Genomic DNA, 18,924 nt, shown 5'->3' with positions numbered 1-18,924 from the left:
ACATCTTTGAAATCTTTTAATAAAGCGACTAAGCACTCGCGTTCCTCCAAAGACAACGTGGACCCGATCAGGACCAAACGCGAATCCTTCTCAGTACCCATTCCTCCTCTCAATCAATCAAATGTTTCAAAACCAAAGGAATTCATTCCTCATCGTTTTTATCAAAATTTTGAAAGTCATGACCAATGCAATACGCAGGTGGCACAGAAAAGTACTCAGAAATGGCAGTGGTACCATTCTCAATCACAACTTCCAGTTCGTCCAATTCCTCGGTTACAACCGACTCAAAAGAAAAAGAAAAAAATGACCTGGACAAAACAACGGCATCCGGGTTGTCAACCCCAGGAATACCGGACTTCGACTCAGAAGAACTAGAATTTGATTCTGACTCCACAGACTCTGAGGAATCAGATTCTGGTTCACTACCTGATTCAGAACTGCTAGACAAAAAGCACTCCTCAAACTGCCAAACAAGGGAGGGTGCGATAGATGCATCCAGAATGCCGATAGAAGGGTCCACAACCGTTTAATCTCCAATCATGGAAACAGAGAAGTCATCCCCCAAGCTCTCCGATGTGATCTGAGGATCCGAAATGAGACAAGCTAGCGTTGCTCCTATCTCGAGTTCTATGCCATCGGACTTATCCTCTATACACTGTTCAACCTCAGCTGGTAGGACAGTCTGCTCTTCTGCAACTTCATCCCGTTGCAACTGTAGGTCGAAAAAAATCTAAAAGCCGAGCAAACGCCGCTTTTCGGGGTTCATCCATGGCTCAGGAAAGCCGCAAAATGGAAATCCTTCCCCTCCCGGACAAAGCGGCAATTCAGGGTTCCTTAAATGGGTCTATGCACCAGCTCATAGTGCTTCCCAGTTTGCTTAGCTTTGGCCCTTCCTGCCATTTCCTTCCCCTTTCTTATCCAGTCCTCTTTGGTAGGCATGTAACCTAGACCAAAGGTATGAGGGTTATGTGGCACTTCGGCCAACACAGCAACACCCTTTCGGTCGCTTCTTCCCAATCCCATTCCGGGTACATGTTGCAGCTTATTCATGAGGTAGGCGGATTGAGCACTGACGTACAACCCCTCATCAATAGCAAGAATATCTTGCACTACCCAGGCCTCGGCCAAGGTGAACCCAGACAAAAAGACATCCTCGTCGCCATGTACAATTTCTAGTACTAGTGTAGTGATTTCCGGAAGAGGATATATGGAAGAGTTCCCAAAAACAATAGCTACCCCGTTCCCATGGGGTACTTCAGCATCTGATGCAGAGTGGAAGAGACAGCTCTCACTTAGTGTAGCCACGACCGTCCAAGAAGTAAGTTAAAAGTGGCCGGAACATCCTGGACGTGAAACTCAATGTCCTGTTGCGCTGGGCCAACTTGGGTTCTAATCCGAATTGTCCCCATCACTTCCCGACTTGTATTGTCATAAGCCCGAATCACCTGGGCCATTGGTACAAAGTTTGCTGGCTTCAAGCCAATAGCATAGGTCATGCGCAACGAACACACATTAATTGCAGACTCAGTATCAACCAAGACGACTGGTATCCGCTTCTCTTTACATTTAACAGAGATGTATAGTGGTTTGTTATTCTCAGGGCCCTCAGGCGGCAATTCCTTATCTGTAAAGGTCAAAGTCAGTCAAGCGCCTCCTAGGAAAACCAGTCCCACTAACTACTCGGGGGTTGTGTCGATAGAGAGCTTAGCCTTACCCATTGCTGATAAGACGGCTTTTGTATGTACCCATGAAGCCATGAGTAATCCCCAAATGGAGATGTCTGCTTGAATCTTCTTCAACTACTTCAGTACAGCTTCTTCTTCTAGCAGTTTATCTTTCTGTTTCCCAACTTCCTTATCTTTAACTGATGCTTCTGGTTGGTCCAAGTGTGGGGGCTTAAAGCACCGCCCACTCTGAGTTATGTGATGGACTTCCTCAAAATACCATGTATCATCTGGCAGATTTTGTCCCTAATTTTCATCCGTGTGGACAAGATGTAACTCATCATCTTCCCATCACATTCCTCCGACAACCGATAAGAAATTGTCTGGTTCCGTTGTAAGCACTCCTGTACTCATAACATAGTCAGTCCTCGCAGGTCCTTTGGCTTTTCTAGCCTTCTGATCATTCTTAGTTCTTTCATATTCGAACCGCTTCAGCGCAGCCTCCTGTTCTGTATCGGCTGTACAAATAATACCCAATTTTTGAGCAAAATTCATAGTACCGGTGCTCTCTGGCAACTCGCCCTTGTCGTCGACCATACCGGCCGTTGTAGCAGTTCCTATTTCCAGTTGTTCCTACTTTGGTTGAGACCCCTCATCAATATCTGGTTTATCACTAAGCCATCTCGTATTATCCGTTGATTTGTTCATATCAAACCAACCAATCTTTACATTCCCCAGATCCTATTCATCGAAGAACTACAAATTACTAATGTCCCCCGCGAGTTCAGCTAAGTCATCCAGTCCGTAGCTTGGTCCATCCTCCTAGACTACATTAATCTCCATTCTCGTCGGTAATTCTACATCTGACTTGGCTTGATCAGCTGGCGCAATATAGCGACAGGGGTTGTATGCCTCCTCAATTAAGCTCACAAAGTCCTCAGGCATGCCTTCTTCTACCATAGCCACCACCGCAGGTTCGGGTTGGGATATGGACTCACTCATCATGCACAAGTCTGTGCTTTCCGAGATGAACAACATCGGCTTAAGGAGGTGGGAGGGGGTGATGTATATGCTGGGGTCGTATGGGACGACCATTGTTTGGATAAGTTTGACTTGCCTGGGTGGAGGACGGGGTTGGTTATGTGGTGGGAGAGGATTTGTAGTGACATTAGGCTTTTCAGGAGGCGCTATCACTTTGTTGTCAATGAGATCCTAAATCTCATGACGGAGTCTACAGCATAGGTCAGTATCATGACCATGATGCTGGTGGAAGGCACAATACTTGGTCGGGTTGTGTGTAGGAGAGAGGGGATTAGGCAATGGGCGCGGCTCTAGGGGCTTTAGATGCCCCTTTCTGATCAAAACCCTTAAGGCAGCAGATAAAGACATGTAGAGTGTGGTGAAAACCCTCTTGTCTCGAGGTTGGTGTTTTGCAGGTTGTGGGGTAGTTCCAGATGTACCAGCAAAAGGGGTGGTTGTTTTCGGTGTGGTGCTGACCATACCAACATCAGAGGTCCTTGCAGCTGTATTACTACTTGTAGCCGCATTTGAACCGCGTGTAAAAGCCCTCTTTTTCATGGTCAATTAGACCCTATTTCATCACATCCTCTATTTGCACCCCTATCTCATGGAGGTCGGCAAACGTTGACAGAGGTAAAACGATCATTTTCTACAGTAGCCTCGATTGCAGGTTACGGACCACTATCCGAATCTGGTCCTTTTCAGTTGGTCAGGTTGTCATCATGGAGGCCTTGGCCCTCCATCGGGTTACAAAGTTGGAGAATCCCTCCTTTTGCTCTTGGCAGGTTGCTTCGAGATCACGAGTTGTGACCTCGATTTGTGTGTTGTAGGAGTACTGTAGTACGAAGGCCTCGGTCATTTCCTCCTAATTCCTTTTTACAGAATCCTCGAGTTTAGCGTACCAGATGGTCGCGATTCCTGACACGGTCCCACCAAAAAGGGATAACTTCTATAGTCTTGACAGGCCCATCGGCTGCAGAATGTCTGAAAATAACTGTAAGTGCACCATGGGATCACCCGAGCCATTTGAAGCAGTCTATGTGAGGCATTTTAAATCTATCTGGCAATGTCACTGCCGAATCTGTGTAGCCGTCCTCTATATCTGGAATCGAGTTGACGCCCTAAGCTCGTTTAAAAAGCTTCTCAAGCTTGCTCACTTTTAGAGCAGTCGGGTCAACCTCAAACTCAAAGGGTGCCTTTGTTGGGTAGACCGGTGCTTTGGAAGTCTGGGGTAGAGCTGGCTCTGCCTGAATGTCCACATTCTCCTCGACATTAGTAGTAACTCCGAGTATTGGAATCCGGGCCAGGGGTGGATGTGAAGCAGAAGCTGCTACTTGTTTTGGTTGTTGTTACTATTGAAGCCTAGCAATCAGTTCAGCCTGCTGGGCTGCAATCTTCGTTTGTCGAGCGGTAACTTCCGCTTGGCAGTCAGTATCCAGCTGCATGGCCTCGATGATCTGCTGAAGTTGACGCAACATATCCTCCATGTTGTCTAAGGGATGTTGATCTATCAGAACCGGTATATACTCTTTTTCTGAGGTAGAAGCAGATGACTGGGTTCGACTGAGCACAGGTGGCGTAAATAGTGACCGTAGAATTGGCAGCTACTGAATCGGTGATCTATGCCTGACTCTCCTCTGTCTCGTAACCAGGGGTAGCAAAGCAAACACTGGTTGTCCTCCAATAAGATCCTCAGATCGGTAAATCCTCCAGACTCGAGTCCAGAGTGCTCAGGGGGTAACTGCCTCGTCGGAAGCAATTGTGAAATATTACCTTGCAAAAAAGGAAAATAAAGCAAAAAAAGAAACAACAATCAGCAAACGCACAGCACATCGGCCTAGACAGAGACAACACACAGTTGAAATCATAAGCTGGACAATCTGTACTCAAACACTGATCTCTGCCCCAAATTTTCTGCCTCAAAACAAACACCCTCAAGCTGATACCCAGACTTGCAACTAATAGATACATTCCTGCAGAGTTACACTCTAAAAGCACGTATCAAGCAAACGAGAGCCAAAACACCCCTATGATGGGGTAGGGTTACCCTGTCCAAATCTCATCAGGAGCTAGGGATTCACTACGCAAACAAGCGATTTCATACAATCCTGCATTCGGGTGAGCAACCTGTCCTAGTTTGGAACAGACTCTATGGCTTCCGATATGCAACTAGGTCGATTGGTCAAAAGGGTACCTCAGTAAGACCACCTAATATACCTCTCGCTCCTAACACTGAGAAGTGAAAGAAGGATCAAACGGTACAGCGGTAGTCCAGATCCAAGGGTTGTGTTCCTATCGTGGTAGAGCTCGCAACCGGTTAGCCTTGTAACACGCTTTTCCAAGCAAGCCTCCGGCAAACCACTCAGGAATAGCAGATGTCAAACACTATGATTTAAGCGCACCGATGCAAATGTAATGCAAATAAACACATAAGTGTAGATAAAACAACATATCACCAGTTCGAGTCAAGTTCTCTAAATCCCCAACAGAGTCGCCAGAAATTGTTGCTCGACTTTTTCGCGCCCCCCTTTCGGAGAGTTCTAATTGGTCCTACAGTTTGAACTCCTGTCACGATTCTGAATCTAATCTCACAAAGTGCAATGTGAAACTAATAAACACCAAAGAGTCCAATCCGGCAAATCATTTTGAAATTTTGATTTTAAATCAAATAATGCCAAAATTGGGCTGCTTTGCCAGATTACAGAGTCGCCACCTAAATATTTTATTTTTGGGAAAATTTAGGAAACCCCAACTCGTGTCCGTCATCACCAAAGTTGCCTCGACTCGGGAACTTGGGTACGAGAGGGGAAGGTCCTAAAATGAGCACCCCTGCTCGCCCAATCAAGGATCGGCCCCTGCTATCATGATATGTTGTTTTATAACCCTCATGTGTTCTTATTCTAGTTATTAGCTAACTTTACTATGTGACGCACGCAGGCAAGTATAGACTAAGTCGAGAGATTTGGGACGAATTCAACTCATGTTTGCTTTCGAAAATGGTTTGAATTTGCCACCCTCAAGTAGGCTAAAACGCGGATTTGCCACCAAACATGATGGGCTTAAAACATGATTTTCCACTTCGCAAAGTGGGCTTAAAACGTGCATTCATTGAACTATTCCAATTCAAGCAACAAAGCCTTCATCCACAGGCATTCATGCAGTTAATCATTTAAGCAAATAGACTCATGGTAAGCATGCGAAACATGGCATTTATGGAAATTACACTCATGCAATATGCTAAAGCATAAAAGCTCGCCGAGTACTCCAAGCCAAAACAAAAGCTAGTTAGAAACAATGCATGATCCTAACTATATAAGATGCCTAATGCAACACATGCAATAATGCAATAAAATAGGCTCGGCTACCTAATCATGGCATAGAAAGCAACTTGAACAACATGCTTTTAAACGCGTATTCCAAGAAGTGTATTAAAATTGCGATGCAGTTTGAATGATGCGCCAAAGCCTCGGTGCATGCCAGAGAAATGAATGATGCAAACATGTAAGCATAAGGTATGCTAATTGAAAATGTCCCTAATCTAACCATCGAAAGCGGTTAAATAAAAGAGAGAAAGACGTGGGGTTGGAAGACACGCACACACGCACGCACACTTATTACAACATTATGCCCTTATGAAGGAGGGTCCAAATGAATAAGCTAACTAGCTACGCTAATTATTACAAAACAAAACTAATTAACTATTTTAGTTAACTAATTACAACAATTGAAATAAATTAACTAACTATTCTACGCTAGCTAGAATATTACAAAACGAATTAAACTAATTAATTACAACACTTGAATTGAATGAATTAGCTAACGCATTCTAAGAAAACAAAAGTGATTAAATGGCCTCGAGGGCGAGGGGTGCATGCATGCTCGGTTGCTCCACCCGAAAATGCCCTAGCCTTGCCATCGGATGCCTCTGCTTGCACCCGTTTGATCTCTAAAAACCGTTCCAACTTCCAGAATGCCTCTGCTCCAACACAGGAACACATTTGTACAAAAATTCACTGGTGGCCGGTCGGCTACAAAAAGTGGTTGTCGGCCACCTCAACTGGCCGGTCGACTACTTGAAGTGGCTGGTCGGCCACTCTCTTTTCTAGACTTCTCCTTTTGCTGCAATAGAGAGCAAACAGAGGCAAAACAATGCATTTTCAAGAAATGTGTGTACTGCTACCCTCCTTATCATCTCTCAAGCTCAAAGAAGTGTAGTTCTTGGCTCTCAAGCCACCAACCAAGCATTTTCAATGCATGATGGCTAGAGAACCAAGCTTGTACAAGGTCAATGAATGCACAAACAAGACCAAAATAACCACCACCCTATCATGCGTGATCAAGGGTGACAGTGACCAAGAAAAGTGGCACGTTTCATCACTTTGAGTATGAAACATCCTATTTTTCTTGTGTTCGGATTAATGTCCGATCCGAACACATGCAATGAAACACAACATGCTTATCTTGCTCAAGTTTTACCTGTCAACTTTTGTTTACACATTTTAGATTAACAATCCATTCTTTAATTGATTAGTCCAAAGAGTGAGTGTCCTCTAATGGAAAGAGTGCTTAAACCATAACTTGAGCATGAAAGAGGCCTCATGATGTTGGTAATGAACTCCCGAAGGAATTAAACCATTAGGCATGAGGGTCTCAATTCCACACTTAAGCCAACAAGCAGTTCGAAGTCACTTTCGAAACAAATGAAAAAGTGAAGCATAGAGGGAGATTGTAGAGATTTAAAGTACTAAAATGGGGTGCAAAATGGCATTAAAGTATGCAAGCAACTCATGCCTCATGCCATACATGCTAAAAAGTCTAACTCACAAAGCTAGTGAAAGAGATTGCACTACAACCATACAATACAAGCCTCAAAGGGCCAAACCAACTTACAACAGAGCTAAAACCAGTCAAAACAGTGACCAAATCATGTTGAGATTGAGGCACAAAATGTTAGAAAAACATGCTCACATGTTAGCTTGCAAACAAGACTCAAGACACAACTCTCAAAAGCAATGAAAGAGTGTAGACACCCCATTTTTGACCGACCTTAAGACTCAGACGTCACTGATTGAGCGCTTGGTGATGTTGCATAATGTGCTCGTTCAGAAGTTTCAGAGTTGCGGCCGTGAGCCCTACCTCCGGACTTCCGAACCCTCTTTTGTACCTTGCCTCGGTTTGCGAACCAGGCTCGATTTTCTCGGTTTCTTTTCCTGAGGGAAGGGAGAGGTCCCGTAGACCATCTCTCAATGTCCGTAGGCCACATTTCATGGTCGTAGGCCATTTTGCCCATTTCAGAGTCCGGTTTCCGGTTTTTCGGGATCGTTGGCCGTGTGCCTCGGTTCGGGACCGCCTAACCATCTCCGTTTGTTCTGATTTTTGGTATACTTCCTTTATGCTCCCTTTCGAGGGACACTGGGGTCTGAGAAACCCACTTCGAGGTCGAATACCATTTTCGGTGTTTAACGGGCAGTTTCTGGGGCCCCGAACTGCGTGTTTTGGCCCCCGGACATTCGTTTTGCAACGGTTTTCGTTCATTTTTGGCAGGTACCTCTGTTTTATCACCTGGGAGGTCACTGAAGGGTGGGAGGCCAGTAATTGTTGCAGCAACCAGTTATACATCCTCCGACGCCCTCCGGCGCCCGTTTTTCACACTTCCGGGCTAATGTTGAACACCTTGGGCCCACATTCTTGAACTTTGAACCACATATTTGTGATGTACACACTTGGGAGGACCCTAAAAGTTGGTGGCCGGCCAGTAATTCCACCTGACCCTTTTGAACCCCTCCTTCCGGGCTAATGTTGAACACCTTGGGCCCACATTCTTGAACTTTGAACCACATATTTGTGATGTACACACTTGGGAGGACCCTAAAAGTTGGTGGCCGGCCAGTAATTCCACCTGACCCTTTTGAACCCCTCTTTCCGGGCTAATGTTGAACACCCTTGAGCCACTTTCTTGGACTTTTAACCACAGGGTTGTGTTGAGGACACATGGGAGGACACTATCATTTGGTGGCCGGCCACTAAATCAGCTTGACCCTTTTGACCCCTAGCCGGCCGGCTAGGGGGTGTGGCCGGCCGGCCACCTGCAACAAAAATACCTGGCCGGCCGAGATCCTCACACTGTTCACTTTACAGCTGTAGGGCTTTATCCCCCAGAAAATATCTTTATCCGGGGGATATTTTGTGGGGGAAAGTTTGTCTCCTTTTCCCCACCTTTACACCCCCTTTTTGGCCCTTATAACCAGCAAGCCATATCTCATGTTGGGGTTAGAAAAAATTGTCTTCAAGCTTCCATAGACAAATCCCTCTCTATCCCTCTCATTTCCTAAAAAACTTCCAAGTCCCTAATCACCATTTCTTCTACACCACCAAGCTCTACCATCACCACTTCATTTCCAGCAACAAGGAGGGCTTCTCAAAGGCTAAAGGAGCGGCAAATTGGTCCAAGAAGCAACAAAAGCTTTAGTCTTCAAGGGTGAGTAACATTTCTCCTCTTTGACCCTTTTTCTTGATCCATTTGTAAGCCCTATTTGCTTTTTGTTTCAAGCTCCGGCCCTAACTGAAAGTGGCCCTCTTTTGAGCTCATCTTCACTTTTCATTAAGGGCTTAACCCTGTTTGAGCCCTCCATGATGCACTTGCTTCATTGATCCTCTTATATGTCATAATCTTGCATGCTATTTTTGGCCCATGATTAATCGGTTTTTGAGCGTGGTGTAATCTGTGAATGTGCTTATTTTGGGCCCTTCTTCAACATTGTTGAAGGGCCCCTCACCATTTGATGCCTCCATGTGTCACTTGTAGTTTTATCCATTATTTGGCCCCATTTTTGCATAAATTGGCAGCCCCCTTTGCTTCTGTTTTTGGCTTTTCCACAGAACTGAAAGTGGCCTATTTTGGCCTATACTTCATGTTTCATTAACATTTTTTTTCTGTTTGGTGATTATTTTGTATACTTCATGTTATAGTACCTTTGGAGCCTCAATCTTGTGCCTTTTTTTTAGCATGTTTTTATATTGATTCGAGGCTTTCCATATACTGTAAACATTCATATTTTTGGTCCCTCTTCAATGTTGTAGAAGGAAGTTTTTCAGTTTGGATTTTGCTTATATCACTTGCTTCATTACCCCTCTCTTGGCCCCTATTCTTGCATGCCATTTTTGCCCTACTTATGCATGCTGTTTGGCCATGTTTATAACTGTGAAAGTGTCTTTTTTGGGACTGCCTAGCTTCTGTCTTTGCATTTCATGTCCATATTGTGCATGTTTGGCATAGCTATAGGTCATTTCGGGTGCCTAAATTCGCATTTCGGGACTATTTCATGCATTTGGTGTCATTTCGCCTCATTTCGGGACTGTTTTCCCCCATATTTTAGTGCTGAAATTCCATTAGAATGATTGCTATCCATTTCATGTCATTACATCGCATTCTGCCATCACCTCGGTTTGTGTGCCCGTGTGCACGCATTTCGAGGCACTTCATTTTCGTCCGCCGGCATCCTATGTGAGTGTGGCTGAGGCTCACTCATGTTGGTGTAAGCCCATATCATGTTTTCATGCCATTACATCGTATTCTGCCATCGCCTCGGTTTGCGTGCCCGTGTGCACGCATTTCGAGGCACTTCATTTTCGACCGCCGGCATCCTATGTGAGTGTGGCTGAGGCTCACTCATTTTGGTGTAAGCCCATATCATGTTTTCATGTCATTGCATCGCATTCTGTCATTGCCTCGGTTTGCGTGCCCGTGTGCACGCATTTCGAGGCACTTCGTTTTCATCTACCGGCATCCTATGTGAGTGTGGCTGAGGCTCACTCATGTTGGTGTAAGCCCATATCATGTTTTCATGTCATTACACCGCATTCTGTCATCGCCTCGGTTTGCGTGCCCATGTGCACGCATTTCGAGGCACTTCGTTTTCATCCGCCGGCATCCTATGTGAGCGTGGCTGAGGCTCACTCATGTTGGTATAAGCCCATATCATGTTTTCATGTCATTGCATCGCATTCTGTCATCGCCTCGGTTTGCGTGCCCGTGTGCACGCATTTCGAGGCACTTCGTTTTCATCCGCCAGCATCTTATGTGAGCGCGGCTGAGGCTCTCTCATGTTGGTATAAGCCCATATCATGTTTTCATGTCATTTGCATTGCGTATGCCATCGCCTCGGTTTGCGTGCCCATGTGCACGCATTTCGAGGCACTTCATTTTCATCCACCGGCGTCTTATGTGAGTGTGGCTGAGGCTCTCTCATGTTAGTATAAGTCCATGTTGCATTTTCTATGCCATTTGCATTGCGTATGCCATCGCCTCGGTTTGCGTGCCCGTGTGCACGCATTTCGAGGCACTTCATTTTCATCCGCCGGCATCTTATGTGAGTGCGTCTGAGGCTCTCTCATGTTAGTATAAGTCCATGTTACATTTTATATACCATTTCCATGCTTTTGCATTGCGTATGCCATCGCCTCGGTTTGCGTGCCCGTGTGCACGCATTTCGAGGCATCTCTTTTTTATAGCATTGTGCATGCTATGCTGTGTCTTAGTTGCATTCATGCATATCATGCATATTGCATCGTGTTCGGGATAGGAGTTAGCCCCGGGCACGGGAAACGAGGTGCGTTCCGTACTCCGAGTGACGGAACGTGTCTCAATTCCAAGTCACCGACACTCTGGATCATCCATGATGGAGTTAGGTTTTATTGGGTTTACACGTGCATTCATTCTATATTGAGTTGTGCAATTCGACTCCTCGGCCATCATGCCTCGGTATGCGTGATTGGTGGCACGAGGATCGAGGCATGCATATATTTGTGAAATACATTGCTATGCCCCTTTCCTGCTCTCTGTTGCAGCAAAATGAAGAATCAACAACTTTTCGGAGCTCGGCACGCTCTTCAAGGACAGGTGTAAACAGAGGCTAATTGGGGCATCCCGGTGGATTTCCGCGCAAGGCAGCCTAAATGTACATCATCCACCAGAAGCGAGGCAGTCCCTGGCTTGCACGCCAGTTTTATTTATTTTCTTAGTTAATTTATTAATTAATTAGGATTTTGTAATATTTTGGAATGTAATATTCTTTTATTCGGGACTGTAATATTCGGACTGTATTATTTATTCGGACCCTCTGCGCGAGGGCAATGCTGTAATAAGTGTGCGTGTGTGTGTTGTATGTCTTCCAACCCCACGTCTTTCTCCCTTTTATTTATCCGCTTTTGATGGTTAGATTAGGGCATATTTCAATTAGCATACAGTATGACAGCATGTTTGCATCATTCATCTGTATTGCATACACTGGGCTCGGCGAATCATACTAACTGCATTGTACTTTCAATTCCAAATTGAATACATGATAGTTGTAGCATTTCATATGCCATCTTAGAATAACCGAGCCTGCTATAGTTGCATTTTGCATGTGTTGCATTAGGCATTTTTGTATACTTAGGATCATGCATGATTTCTAATGTAGTTTCTATTTTGGCTTGGAGTACTCGGTGAGTTTTATGCTTTAGCATCCTTGCATGCGTGTGAATGAATGCCGTGAATAGCATGCTTACCATGAGGCTAATTGCTTATGTGATATATCTGCCTGAATGCCTGTGGGTGAAGGTTGGGTTACTTAAATTGGAATAAATCATCAAATGTTTCAAGCCTACCTGCGGGTAGCAAACCCTCTTTCAAAAACAAACATGAAATGTTTCGTTCCAATTTAGGCGACCCAGTCTATACTTGTATGCTGTGCGCATCACATCGTAACCTAGGCTAATAACCGGAATAAGAACATACAATGTTTTCAAAAATAGATATCATGGTTAGTAGAGGCCGGTCTATGACCGGGCGAGCGGGGGTGCTCACGAAGTGACCTTCCCCAATCGTACCCAAGTTCCCGAGCCGAGGCAACTTTGGTGATGACGGACACGTGGCCTTTTGGCACCGAGTCAGGGTTTCCTAAATTTCCCAAAATAAAATATTTAGGTGGCGACTCTGTATCTGGCAAAGCAGTCCATGTTTGGCACTTCTTTCAAAAATCAGTTTTCTCAAAAACGATTTGCCGGATTTGGACTCTTTGGTTCAGATTTAGAACCGTGACTACAAAATCGAGTCCGAGCTGTAGCGAGGTCCCCCGCGGGCTTGTTACAGTTTCTGGCGACTCTGCTGGGGATTTAGAGAACTTGACTCGAACTCATGATATCTGTTTTTGACTACACTTGTGTGTTTCTTTGCATTGCATTTGCATTGGTGCGCCTAGGACACCGTGTTTGCCATCTGCTATTTCTGAACGGTTTGCCGGAGGCTTGTCTTGTCAAGGCATGACCATAAGGCTGACCGGTTGTGGGCTCTGCCAGTATGGGAACACAAACCCCGGTTTTACCGGGGCACCCTCTTTGACCTTTCGACCTAGTGCATATTCGGATCCATAGTGACCATTCCAAATTAGGACAGGTTGCTTACCCGTTTTTAGGTTGTTTGAAACCGCTCTGTGCGTAGTGAAACCCTAGTTCCTGACAAAATAGGACAGGGAAACCCTACCCCAACATAGGGGTGTTTTGGCTCTCACTTATCTGTTATGTGCTTTAGAGTGCGTCTCTACAGGAATGCATGTATCAGTATATGAGTTTGGGCATCAGGCCTGCGGGCATCAGTTCAGTATTGTCAGTACCAGGCCTGCGGGCATCAGTTCAGTATTGTCAGTATCAGGCCTGCGGGCATCAGTTCAGTATTGTCAGCATCAGGCCTGCGGGCATCAGTTCGGTATTATGGGTATCAGGCCTGCGGGCATCAGCCAGTATTTGAGAATCAGCTATCTGCGGGTATCAGATTCTGTTTTAGGGGACAGTGATACAGGGATAATAATCAGTGTTTGAGGACAGTGTGTATTCAGCTTATCAACTGTGTGTTGTTCTGCCCGACTGTGTGTCATGCATTTTATTTTAAGTTGTTATGCTGTCCGTTTATCTGTTTATTTATTTCCTTTTCGCTTTATTTATCTTTTGCTAGGTCAATTTTAGCACAATTGCTTCCAACCCAGCAGGCATTCCCCAAGCACTTTGGACACGAGGTCGTCGACTCCATCGATCTGAGGATCTAATCGACGGACAGCCAGTGTTCCATTCTCTACCCCCTGTTACCAGAAGGAAACAGAAAAAGCGCAGTGTATCTGAACAGAGATCACCAGAACAGTAGTTTCCCCCATCGGTGGACAGTCGGATTGAGATCCCCATTGAGACAGATCTGCCAGTAGTTCAGACAAATCAAAACAGTATGATGGCACCAACAGGAGTTGAGGAGATGATGCGCCAAATGCAAGAAACCATGCGGGCCATGCAACAGGATGCCATTCGCCGGGATGAACTCGCTAAGCAACAAACCGAGATTATGACCCAGCAGGCTGAGCTGATTACCAGACTGCAACAACAGAATACAGCATCTGCTTCACACCAAATTCCTCCTCCGGCAGGGGCCCCATTACCTGAGCAGGCACCTACTATTCAGAACGCCCCACCAAATGCCCAGAATGCCATGCCGAATATCCAAAACTTACAAGAGGACACGAGTCTTCCAACGGGGCCAGCTCCGCCCCCGCTTCCACCACAACTGTCCAAGGTCCATGCACCCAATCGCCCCGACTCTCCCTTCGAGTTCGAGGTTGATCATACAGCTCTGAAATTGAGCAAACTGGAGAAGCTCTTTAAGAAATCCCAAGGGGTCAAGGCTATGCCGGATATCGAAGACGGATATACCGAGGAGGCCGTAACACTCCCCGATAGGTTCAAAATGCCACAAATCGACCGCTTTGATGGGACCGGCGACCCCATGGTCCATCTTCGACTGTTTGCAGACATTTTGCGGCCAATGGGCCTAACACGACCACAGAAGCTTTCACTATTCGGTCGAACCCTGTCGGGTGTGGCCGCCCACTGGTACGCAAAGTTACAAGATGAAGTGATGAAGAATTGGGATGAAATGGCTGAGGCCTTTGTCACGCAATATTCGTACAACACTCAGATCGAGATTACAACTCGTGATCTCGAAACGACAAGGCAAGAGCCCAAGGAAACTTTCTCAGACTTTGTAATCCGATGGAGGGCAAAGGCGTCAATGATGACTTTAAGGCCCACTGACAAAGATCAAATCCGGATGATTGTGCGCAATCTCCACCCAAAGTTGATGCAGAGAATGATTGTAGTCCCCTTTCCTACTTTCGCAGATTTACATGAAATGGGGGTGCAAATCGAAGACGCAATGAAACAAGGTCTGTTTGACCACGACAGAGAACAACCGAGGAGGGCTTTCAACCGCAACAACAATGCGGGCCCGAGGGGCGCTACAAATACGAGAGCCTCGGAAGTTAGTATGGTCACCACCACTCCCCCTCCCCCTCCAAGGCCCATGGCTGCCACACCCTTCTCCGGCGCGTCCGGAAGCAACACACAAACCAACAGATTCCAACCGCGAGGCCAAAGAACCTTTACCCCACTATATATACCCCTGACCAAAGTTCTGGGAATATTGATCAGAAAAAATCATTTGAAACCCCTGGAGCCAAAGCCATTACCGAATCCACTCCCCCCCTCTTATGACCCGTCAAAGTACTGCGCGTATCACCAACAACACGGTCACGACACCGACCGTTGTTACAGATTGCGTCATGAGATCCAGGATCTTATTGACAAGCAGGTGATCGCGCCTCCTGATAAACCCAATGTCACAACCAACCCTCTCCCACCACATAACCAAGCTCCTCCTCCCAATAGAATCAATTTTATCCAGACTGGGGTCGCATCTTACGATCCTAGCATCTATATTACGCCCACCCACCTACCCAAGCCGGAGATGCTCCTCCCCGATTGCACTGACCTTTTGTGCATGGTGGACATCTCCAAAACCCAACCAGAACCGATGGTGGTGACCGTTGAAGACGGGGCAGGGCAGATTTTGGGAGAGAATGAGATTGTTGAATCTGGGACTGGACAGAATTTTGCTGGGGGAGCCTATGATCCAAGCGAGTATATCCTATCAACGAGCCGAATTGGGCTAGGTATAGAATTGCCAGAGACAGGAGAGCTATGCATGATCCGAGGGGATGGATCTGGACTATGGGCAGATGATCTGACAGCCGTAGAGGAGGACTTTGCCAACCTGCAATTTCTCGATGACCAGGAACTGGGAGATACGTCAATCAACTGGTACGATTATGAGGGATCAGCGGAGGCCACTGGATGGCTCGAGGATCAACCAGATGCAGTGGGGGAAGCCCAACCAGAACAGAGCCCGGCAGGGGCAGAAGTACCAGTTGTGGCCGGAATGGCCGAAAGTCAAGTTGTATCGCCGGAGAGCGCCGGTGCTAAGAATTCCGCTCGAGATTTGGGCATTATAGATATGGGAATTGTTGAACAAACAGCTGTACTGATGCAGCTAGAACGAGAAAAGTTTGAGGAGGCTGAGAGAATTAGGAAAGCTAAAGGCCCTGAGGGGACTGAAAGTGCTGTGTGCACGAAGATAGAGAATGCTGCGACCATGTGGACAGGGAGTACTGTAAGTGCAACTAAGCCGGAGCCAGACAGGTGTCTGTTGGCTGCCGACGGAATGTGGTGGGAAGACGATGACTTATGTCTTGCCCACACGGATGAAGACTGGGGAAATAATCAACCGGATGACACTTGGTACCTCGATGAGGTTGACCATATGACAAGAAGTGGGCGGTACTTCAAACCCCCACACCTGGACCAACCCGAGGCATCCGGGAAGGATAGAGAAGCGGAGAAACAGAAGGAGAAGCAGATTGAAGAGGAAGCTGTGCTGAAACAGCTAAAAAAGATACAAGCAGACATCTCCATCTGGGGACTGCTAATGGCATCACGAGTACATAGAGAAGCTGTCCTATCTGCCATGGACAAGTCCAAACTCTCCATAGACACCACGCCCGAACAGCTGGTTGGGCTGGTTTTTCCGGGAGGAGGTTCCCCGGCATTAACCTTTTCAGACAAGGAACTACCGCCTGAGGGCACAAGTCATAACAAACCTCTCTATATCTCTGTGGAATGTAGAGATAAGTGGATACCGGTGGTACTTGTTGATACCGGGTCTGCGATTAATGTCTGCCCGACCAGAACGGCATATGCAATCGGGTTAAAGCCCGTGGACTTCGTCCCAACTACCCAAGTGATCAGAGCATACGACAATACCAGCAGAGAAGTGATGGGGACTGTTAAAATTCAAACCAAGGTTGGTCCAGGACAACACAGCATTGAATTTCATATCTTGGACGTTCCTGTAACCTTTAACCTACTTTTGGGGCGACCGTGGTTGCACCAGGTCAAAGCAGTCTCTTCCACTCTACATCAGATCCTAAAGTACCCTCACGGGAAAGGGGTAGCGATCGTTTTTGGGAATTCATCAATCCATCCGCCGCCGGAAGTGTCCACACCTGTCTTGGAGATCGAGCACGGCACAGAGGATGTGTTTGGGGTTCACCTTGGCCGAGGCTCAAGTGGTTCAGAATGTCATGGCTGTGAATGAGGGTATGTATGTTAGTGCTCAATCTATCTACCTCATGAACAAGCTAAAACATACTCCCGAGATGGGATTAGGGAGAAACAGCCGGAAGGGCGTCTCAGTGTTGGCCGAAGTGCCACACAACCCTCACGCCTTTGGACTGGGTTATCTGCCCACCAAAGAGGACTGGGTGAGAAAAGGGAAAGAAATGGCCGGAAGGGCCAGAGCAAAGAAGGCCGGGAAGCCATTTGAGTTAATGCATAGGCCCATCTGGGGTACCCTAAACGGACGGTTCGTCCGGGAGGGGGAAGATTTTCCATTCTGCGGCTTCCCGGAGCCATGGCTAAACGCGGAGGGGAAGCGCGTGCCTGGTTTTGAAATCTTCTTCGACATACAATTATCTGGGGATGACGTTGCCGAAGCGCAGACAGACCCACCAACTGAGGTTGAGCAGTGTAGAACAGTGGATCCTGAGAGCACAGAGCTTGAAATGGGGGTAGCACTGGCGAGTCTACTATCAGATCCTCCGATCGACCAAGAGTGCTTGGGGGATAACTCTTCGGTTTCTATGATTGGAGATGAAATAGCTGCAGGCTTTCCAGCGCCAATCTTGGATGCATCTATCGCACCTTCTCTCATCTGGCAATATGAAGAAGGCTTTTTATCTAGCAGCTCCGGGTCAGGTAGTGAGCCGGAATCTGATTCTACCGAATCTTGTGCGTCGGAATCAGATTCCAGCTCGATTGAGTCTGAGTCCGGTATTCCTGGGGGTGATAACCCGGATGCCACAGTCCTGTCTAGGTCGTCATTTTCATTTTCTTTTGAGTCTGTTGTAACAGAGGAATCTGACGGCTTGGAAATATTTAATGAGAATGATGTGGATGTGGTTTCTGAGTATTTTTCTGTGCCTTTGATTTATTGCTTAAATCAGGATTTTCAAAATTTTGATGAAAACAACGAGGGAGAAATTCTCCCAGTTTTGCAACGATTAATTGATCAAGAGCAGGAAAGATTTGTTAAACCTTTAATGGATGAAATCACTACTGTGAATGTTGGTACTGAGAAGGACCCGCGGCTGGTCCAGATCGGGTCCACGTTGTCTTCGGAGGAGCGCGAGCGCTTAGTCGCTTTATTAAAAGATTTCAAAGATGTTTTCGCGTGGTCCTACGAAGACATGCCTGGAATCGATCCTGAGATTGTACAGTACCGGATCCCTCTTGACCCCGAGGCCCGACCTGTTAAACAAAAACTCAGAAGGATCCGCCCGGACTGGGCCCTCAAAATTAAGGAAGAGGTCACTAAGCAAATTGACGCAGGGTTCCTGCTGGTATCTGAATATCCAACTTGGTTGGCCAATATTGTTCCAGTGCCAAAGAAGGATGGCAGAATTCGGGTCTGTGTAGACTTCAGAGATTTGAACAAGGCCAGTCCGAAGGACGACTTTCCCTTGCCACACATTGATGAATTGGTGGATTTCACGGCGGGACACGCCTTGCTTTCGTTTATGGATGGTTTCTTAGGCTATAATCAGATAGTAATGGCACCCGAAGACTAGGAGAAGGCTGCGTTCACTACCCCGTGGGGTACATATTGTTATAGAGTGATGCCATTCGGGTTGAAAAATGCTGGAGCTACGTATCAACGGGAAGCAACTACAATATTGCATGATATGATCCATAAAGAGGTCGAGGTGTATGTGGACGACATGATTGTCAAGTCCAAAGAAAGAGAGGGCCACTACACCGCCTTACA

The sequence above is a fragment of the Camellia sinensis genome, chromosome 5 (assembly GCF_055761805.1).
Source record: "Camellia sinensis isolate YWXY chromosome 5, ASM5576180v1, whole genome shotgun sequence".
Lineage (NCBI taxonomy): Eukaryota > Viridiplantae > Streptophyta > Magnoliopsida > Ericales > Theaceae > Camellia > Camellia sinensis.
Note: the sequence above shows the minus strand (reverse complement) of the source record.